The sequence below is a fragment of the Corylus avellana genome, chromosome 1 (assembly GCF_965113065.1).
Source record: "Corylus avellana chromosome 1, dhCorAvel1.hap1.2, whole genome shotgun sequence".
NCBI classification, from domain to species: domain Eukaryota; kingdom Viridiplantae; phylum Streptophyta; class Magnoliopsida; order Fagales; family Betulaceae; genus Corylus; species Corylus avellana.
Window position 1 is genome coordinate 8,953,283 of NC_142490.1, and position 7,590 is coordinate 8,960,872.

Consider the following 7,590-nt stretch of genomic DNA (forward strand, 5'->3'; position numbering starts at 1 on the left):
CATTTTTATAGTTTAAATTAAATTGATATATTTCTATGAACAAATCAATTGCAAGTCTCTACCTAATGTTTATTTAAAAACAGCTGCTTCTGCAGTTTCTTCACGTTATATCCTCCTATGACTTTGAAAAAGTCGCATTAAACATTTTTATAGTTTAAATTAAATTGATATATTTCTATGAACAAATCAAATAATGTTGCATATCATATCATGTTCAATTTAATCAATTGATGCTACACAATTGTGGCGGAGCCCTTGAAAGATTAATTAATTAATTAATTAAACATGTTAAAAATATAATAATATATTAATATAGCACCGTTTGATTTCATCAAACAAATATATCAATTTTTAATTTAAACTTTAAAGAGATTTAGCAACGTTATTGCAATTTTTGGAAGTCCAAATTCTCTTGTAGGGAGAATTAAGGAATTTTCTTAGAAAGACTTTCCATGCTAAGCCAATGGTCTTTTTAGAGAGACGTTGACTAATCCTACGGCTGAGGATTGAAATCCTCATGGATCCCACATCATAGGCTCTCTCTAGGGTTTTGCTAAAGTATAAAAAACGAGACTTATCACAAGTTCATAACAATTGGACATCAAAACAAAAAATCTTTAGTATATGACGAAATCTACGATCTTGGGGTGATGTGATTTCATTAGAAACATTTATTTTTTTATTTTTTATTTTTTATTTTTTATGTTTCATAATTCCGCCAATAGTCAAATACAATTGTTTTGTTGTTAATTTGTCCATTTAGAGAAATGTAAGATGCTATAATTCTATCAAACATTCATCAAATAAAGTTGACGGAAGCGGAGTGAACGTCGCGCTAGCGCCGTTTACGGTACATGATATTTTGGAGATTTCCTTAATAAGTCCGTACAAATAAGGTTTATGGTTTTTCTATATATATATATATATATATATGATGTAACCATGAATTATAAATAGTAAAATTACAGCTACCTCTTTGTAGACGTGGGTAAATTGCCGAACCACGTTAAATATGTGCTTCAATTTTTTCTCTTAATCTCTCTCTCTTTTCGATTCTATATATTGTTCATTAATTATTGTGCACGGTAACAACAGTTAACGTGCCACTCCTAATTAACCCTTGAAATAATTATTGTTAAATAAAAAAAAAAAAAGTATATCCAATAATTGATTTATAGTGTCATATCAACATTGATGAACAATTGTAAAATGAAAATATATTATCTAGCATTACGACCACATAGAAATTATCACGGGTACAGCGTTACCCATCACTCTGTCTTTGTGTGGCCTTTTGTTTTTACAAAATTGGAGTGTTTTTGTTAATGTGTTTTGAAGAATACTTTTTGTTTTTGATTTGACAAAATATTTTGATACGACATAAAGATTAAAACAATTTGAGTTTTTCATGTTTTAAATTGTTTGTTAAAAGTTTTTTCTTTTTTAAAAAAAAAAATACATAAAAATAAAGGAAAAGAAGGAATGGTTTAACAACAAAGCCATAGCATTTTGAAGTGGATCAAAGTCATGTTAATGCCTTTTCCAACATTTAAAGGTAAGAAAATGGTTTGAAAGAAAAAAATTCTTTGCGGAAACAGTGTTTCGGGTACTTTCACTCCCAAGAATTTAAACATGTTAATGAATAAATTTTTTTTTTTTTGAAATTTTACTTTAGACTCCTGGACTACCATGCGTTTTGAGAAGACATCCACATTTAAAAAACTCTCAATTTTAACCTCTTGAACTTCAATTTGATTTAATTGACCCCCGGCCCTTTCGTCAGATTCAACTGTTAACCCATAATGGAAATTACTAAAAAGACAAAATTATCCTTCAATTTTTTTTTTCTTTTTAATTTTTAATTTGAAATTATGGGTAAATTTAGAATTTATAAAAAATTCAAGGGTATAAAGATCATTTTATCACTTTTAATGTTTAAAATCTGACAGATGGAGTACATTACATTAAATTGAAAGTTCACTGAGTAAAATTGAGAGTTTTTTAAATTTAAGGGGTCTTCTCAAAATGTATGGTACTTCAGGGGCTTTAAGTGAAGTTTTCCTTTTTTTTTTTTTTTTTTTGGATAACTTCACTTAGGACTCCTAAACTACCACGCGTTTTGAGAAGACCTCCCAAATTTAAAAAGCTCTTAATTTCACTCCATGAACTTTCAACTTGATGCATTTTTTTTTAAAAAAAAAAAATGCTTTGGGTTTTTTTAAAAAAAATTGCGACTTGAAAAGGCATAAATCGCAAGTAATGATGTGTTTTTTAAAAACACGCAATTTTAAACTGCGACTTTGCCAAACACTTTAATTGTATTTTTAAAAATCACGTTTTCAAATCGCACATTTTAAAATCGTTATTTTTAATCTCACATTTTAAAATCGCAAGCTTGGACCCTAATTCTTGAAAAATGCTAGTCAAATTTTGGAAGTAAACCTCTCTGACTTTTGATGGATGCAAACAATTGGATGAACTACAACCCAATCACCAAAAAGATGGAAGTATATATATATATATATTTTGAGGAACTATACTTTCTTCATCTGAACACTTGGAATTCGATGTCTCAACAGCCTCTTCTTTAAATTAAGATAATTATTATTAAATTTTGATTTATTAATAATTTTAAAAATTAGATCAAATTAAGGAAAAAAAAAAAACTTCACTTCGATTTGAAAAGTGAAGAAACTTCCACCTAACCCCCATTGGAACTTTGGAAGGGCAAGACTTTGTGTATAAAAACAACGAATCCGTTTGGCAAACGACTTGGTATGTTTGTTAAAGCATTTTTTTTTTTAGACACGGCAGTGATGTGATGTGAAAAAAAAAAAAAAAAAAAAAAAAAAAAGTAAAAGGTTAGAATATTTTGTATTAAAAAAAAAAAGTAAAAAAGTGTTGGAAAAGTGAAAAAATTTTGTCTGGGTAACATTTGTCTTTTCTTGAGAGGCAACAACAGCCCATTAGCTTAAGAGTTTTCCCAATCCTATGGGGCTCCCCATCCTTGCATTTGTTTCTGTCTTGTGCTTTTGTTCGGCCACCTATGGCATTGGTGGGAAGTATTCCTTCATTTCTTGGCAACTTATGTCACTTGAAAGTCTTTATTTACCCTCAAATAATATAGGTGGGAGTATTCCAAGTGCTCTAGGCCAACTTATGAATCTTACAACTATTGCAATTTATGAAAATCAGTTTTTTGGTACCATCCCTCCATCAATCTTCAATCTCTCTTCTATTAGATTTCTTGACGTGGGACTTAATCAAATCCAAGGGAGTCTTCCATGGGATTTGGGGATAATTCTTCCAAATTTGCACTCCTTTTTGTTTCAGTTAACCAATTTGCTGGCTCCATTCCTCCTTCAATATCCAATGCCTCCAATCTTGAAAAACTTAATATTGGAGACAACAGTTTTACCGGAAATGTACCTTCTTTGGAAAAGTTGCATAGCCTTCAATGGTTGAACACTAGCTACAACCAACTAAGAAGTGGGGGAGCTGATGACTTGAGTTTTTTCTGCACTTTGACCAATGCCACTAGCTTAGAGTGGTTGCTTATAAATGTTAACAATTTTGGTCGAGTCTTACCTGAATGTATAAGTAACTTCTCATCTACTCTTAGAGTATTGTTAGTAGATAACAATAGGGGTGTCAAAAAATATCAGGAAACCGGTTGAAAAAAACTGGTAACCGGGTTTTCCAAACCATAGAATGCTTCATCCACCTTTACCAAGTTAGCTACTTTCTCGTGTACCCCGATTTCGATTCCGGTTTTTGACATCCGGTTATAACCAGGTAACCTGATACCAATATATATATATCAAAAGCATAAAAACAAAAGCCAAAAGAATATATATATATATATATATAGATATATATATATATATTTGTTTTTATGCTTTTGATTTAGGGTGTTTATATTTGTTTGTTTGTTTCAGAGCCCCTCATTAGTCGTTATAGCCCTCTTTGTCTCCTCTCGATTTGTACTTCTCTCTCTTTAACTTGTTCAATCTCTCTCTTAATCTCTCTGCATTAAATTAAAGAGAATGAAAAAAGAAATAAATAAGGATAAGAAAGAATGAATGAGATGGTGAAGACGTTAAGCAACTGGGAAAAAATAAAATAAAATAAATGGAGAAGATGAAAACCATGGGTGTGAAACAGGGAATAGGGAGAAAGGAAAAAGAAGAAAAGAGGAGGAAGTTGGGAGCAAAAATAAGCCCAAAATACAAAATTTTTAAAACACCAGTTACCCGGTCCGGATAACCGGGTACAAACCAAAATTAGCCAGTTATTGTATAACTGGTTAACTGAGAACCGTTTACCCGGTTTTCCAAAATCAATAACCGGGGTACCCTGGTTCCGGCTCCCGGTTTTGGCCAATAACCGAGAACCGAGAATTGAAACCGGGTTGACACCCTTAAATAACAATAATATAGTTGGAATGATTATGAGTGGGATCATGAATCTCATCAACTTAGAGAGGCTCGACATGTGGAATAACAGATTGTCAAAGCTTCAAAGACTACATAAACTATATCTATTAGAAAACAATCTCTCAAGAGACATCCCATACTCTTTTGGAAACGTGAGTATGTTACTCCGTCTATCTTTAAGTGATAATGATCTTCACGAAAGCATACCTTCAAGTTTAGGAAACTGTCAATCTTTGATCTTATTAATTCTTTCTAACAACAATCTCTGTGGTACCATACCTCCACAGGTCTTTGGTCTCTCATCCTTGTTAATTGGTCTCAATTTGTCCATGAACCGATTCACGAGTCCCCTTCCGGCGGAATTTGGAAATTTGAAAAATCTGGGTAGATTTGATATTTCAAAAAACATGTTAAACTGTGAAATTCCAGAGAATCTTGGCAGTTGTATTAGGCTAGAGTACCTAGATATGCAAGGAAACTTCTCCAAGGGGCCATTCCATCAAGTTTTGGCTCTTTAAGAATTAGATCTTTCTCGGAACAATTTATCAAGAAACATTCTAGAATTTTTTGTGGGTTTCAACTCCTTGCAACATTTTGAGGGTATGGTTCCAATAGATGGCATTTTCAAGAACTCAAGTGCAACTTCAGTAGTAGGGAACAATCAGCTGCACGGACGAATACCAGAGATGCGCTTGCCTAAATGCATCTTTAGAGAGCCTAAGAAGAAGAAATCAACCTTAACCATGATATCAACAATCTTTTTAGTTTGCGGGCTTCTAGGAGTAATTCATGTACTCTCTTTTTTATTTGTCTTTTGGTTAAGAAGGAAAAGAAAAGACATCACTTCAAGTTCTTTAGGAAATTCTCTTTTGAATTTGTCTTACCAAAGTCTCCTAAAAGCCACAGATGGATTCGCTTCCGCTAATTTGCTTGGTGTGTGTAGTTTTGGATCCATGTAGAAAGGAATCATCGACAATAGTAGAACAACAATTGCTGTCAAGGTGATCAAACTTTTATGCCATTGAGCTTCGAAGAGCTTTCTTGTTGAGTGTGATGCCCTGAGAAATATAGGGCATCGAAATCCTGTTAAGGTACCTACAATTTGTCCAGGTGTTGATTATCAAGGTAATGATTTCAAGGCTTTAGTTTATGAATTCATGGTCAATGGGAGCGTTGATGATTGGTTGCATCCAACCGCTAAAGAAGATGAGGCGCACCAGGAGTAGAGTAATTTGAATCTTAACCATAGATTGAATATCGCCATTGATGTTGCAAGTGCATTGGAATATCTCCATTATCATTGCCAAACACCAATCCTCCACTGTGACCTCAAGCCGAGCAATGTTCTTCTCGACGATGAAATGATTGGACATGTTGGAGACTTTGGGTTAGCAAGATTTTCTCCCGAAGATAACTATAACTCTTCAACCAACCAGTCGAGCTCTATTGGCGTAAGAGGAACTACTGGTTATACTGCTCCCAGTGAATACACTCTTGATCATTCCTCAGTTATATTCCCTTTTCTTTTTATTTTTTTCTTTTAATAACATTTCTAAGTTTGAAGAGGATAACACAATTTTATTGTGCATTTTCTTCATAAACATTTAGTATCATAGCAACATCCTTTCTTAGCAAATATAAGTTAATTATATAGTCATATTATAATTAATCATATATTTATGTTGAATTGCAAAGTATGGTATGGGAAATGAGGTTTCCTCTTATGGTGATATATATAGCTATGGAATCCTCCTTAGAAATGTTTACAGGAAAAAAGCTTACGGATGACATGTTCCAAGGCACTCTAAATCTACATTCCTTTGTCCAAGAAGCTTTGCATGAACGAGTGATTGAGATTGCGGATCCAATTCTTCTTCAAGTAAGAGAAGAAGAAACAACCGTTAACAGTGCTAAGGATAACGGCAGCACTAGAAGAAGCAAAATTCAAGAGTGCTTGATTTTGATGTTTGGGATTGGAGTTGCTTGTTCTGTTGAACAACCCAAAGAACAGATGAACATAAAAGATGTTGTAGCTGAGCTTCATTTGGCCAAAGAGAGACTTCTTAAAACTAGAACTCGTCGAAGCGGCCAAACTACAAGTAGACCATAACATTAACAGGTAATATTGGTAGGTTAGTTGCTTGTTAAGTTCATTGCATTTTTCCTTTTGCCTTGTACTGCTTATTTCAATTTTGACGAAAAATTATGTTTTTTTTTCTTCAGTTGGTCATTCATTCATAATGGTTTACGATAAATTTGAGAAAATCTAAGATTGAAGGTCATTTATGCGCGAAGATTGGGGATTGTGGTTCTTGGCTTTAATTGTTTCAAAATTGAGGTCCATTTGTAACTAGATGATCAAATTACTTGCATGAGTGTTGAATTTAGAATTAGTTTTGATGAATTCAAAAATATTGACCATTTAGTATTTCGGTTTATGGTTAAATTAAAGGATTTTGTAGAGTTAATTGTTGCCTTTCCAAATTGAGAGTTTAAACATGAACTTGAGAATTTTTTTTAATAATGATTGATTTATGGGTTGGTTGGAGTTGTGATGTGGGAAAATTATGAGATAAAAATATAGTTTCTAACTTTACTCATTTAAAAAACGTTATAGTTACAACTGTGAGTAATGTTATATGATACACTATTATCGCACCTAATTCTTACTAGGTTGACGTAGGAGATCACCCTTGAACCTTTTCTTTTTTTCTTTTTTTTTTAAGATTGATGAGCAATACCACGTCAACCCAATAAAGTAAAGATAGAATGAAAGTATAGTATATAGCATTACTCTACGACCATTTATTTGAATCCACGAAGCCTTCTGGTTTTTGCCGTTTTCTTCCTCTTTTCAGTATTCATGCTCAACGAGCAACTTTGATTTATCTTTCTTGTTTTCTCACTACCAACTGTGCCTTTCTTTCTTCCCTGTATTCTCCCTTTTTCCACAACAATTGCTATATGTCGAACAAATGAGACAAAGTTTTTTTGCTTTGAGCTAGGTGGAGACCCATTTGTTCTTTCCTTTCTTGGTTTTTTATTTTTTTTTTAGTACAACGATGAAAAGTTACTACATAGAACAACAAAGGGCTAGGCAACTAAACAATAAGCCCCAAAATGGCCACATTAGTGTAGGTGGAGGTAAATAAAA

General features: G+C 32.8%; 1 pseudogene; it reads left to right on the forward strand.

The window, feature by feature from the left end:
- The first annotated feature begins 5,026 nt into the window (after positions 1–5,026).
- Positions 5,027–6,546, forward strand: LOC132169029 (putative LRR receptor-like serine/threonine-protein kinase At3g47570 pseudogene; annotated as a pseudogene).
- The last annotated feature ends 1,044 nt before the right edge of the window (positions 6,547–7,590 follow it).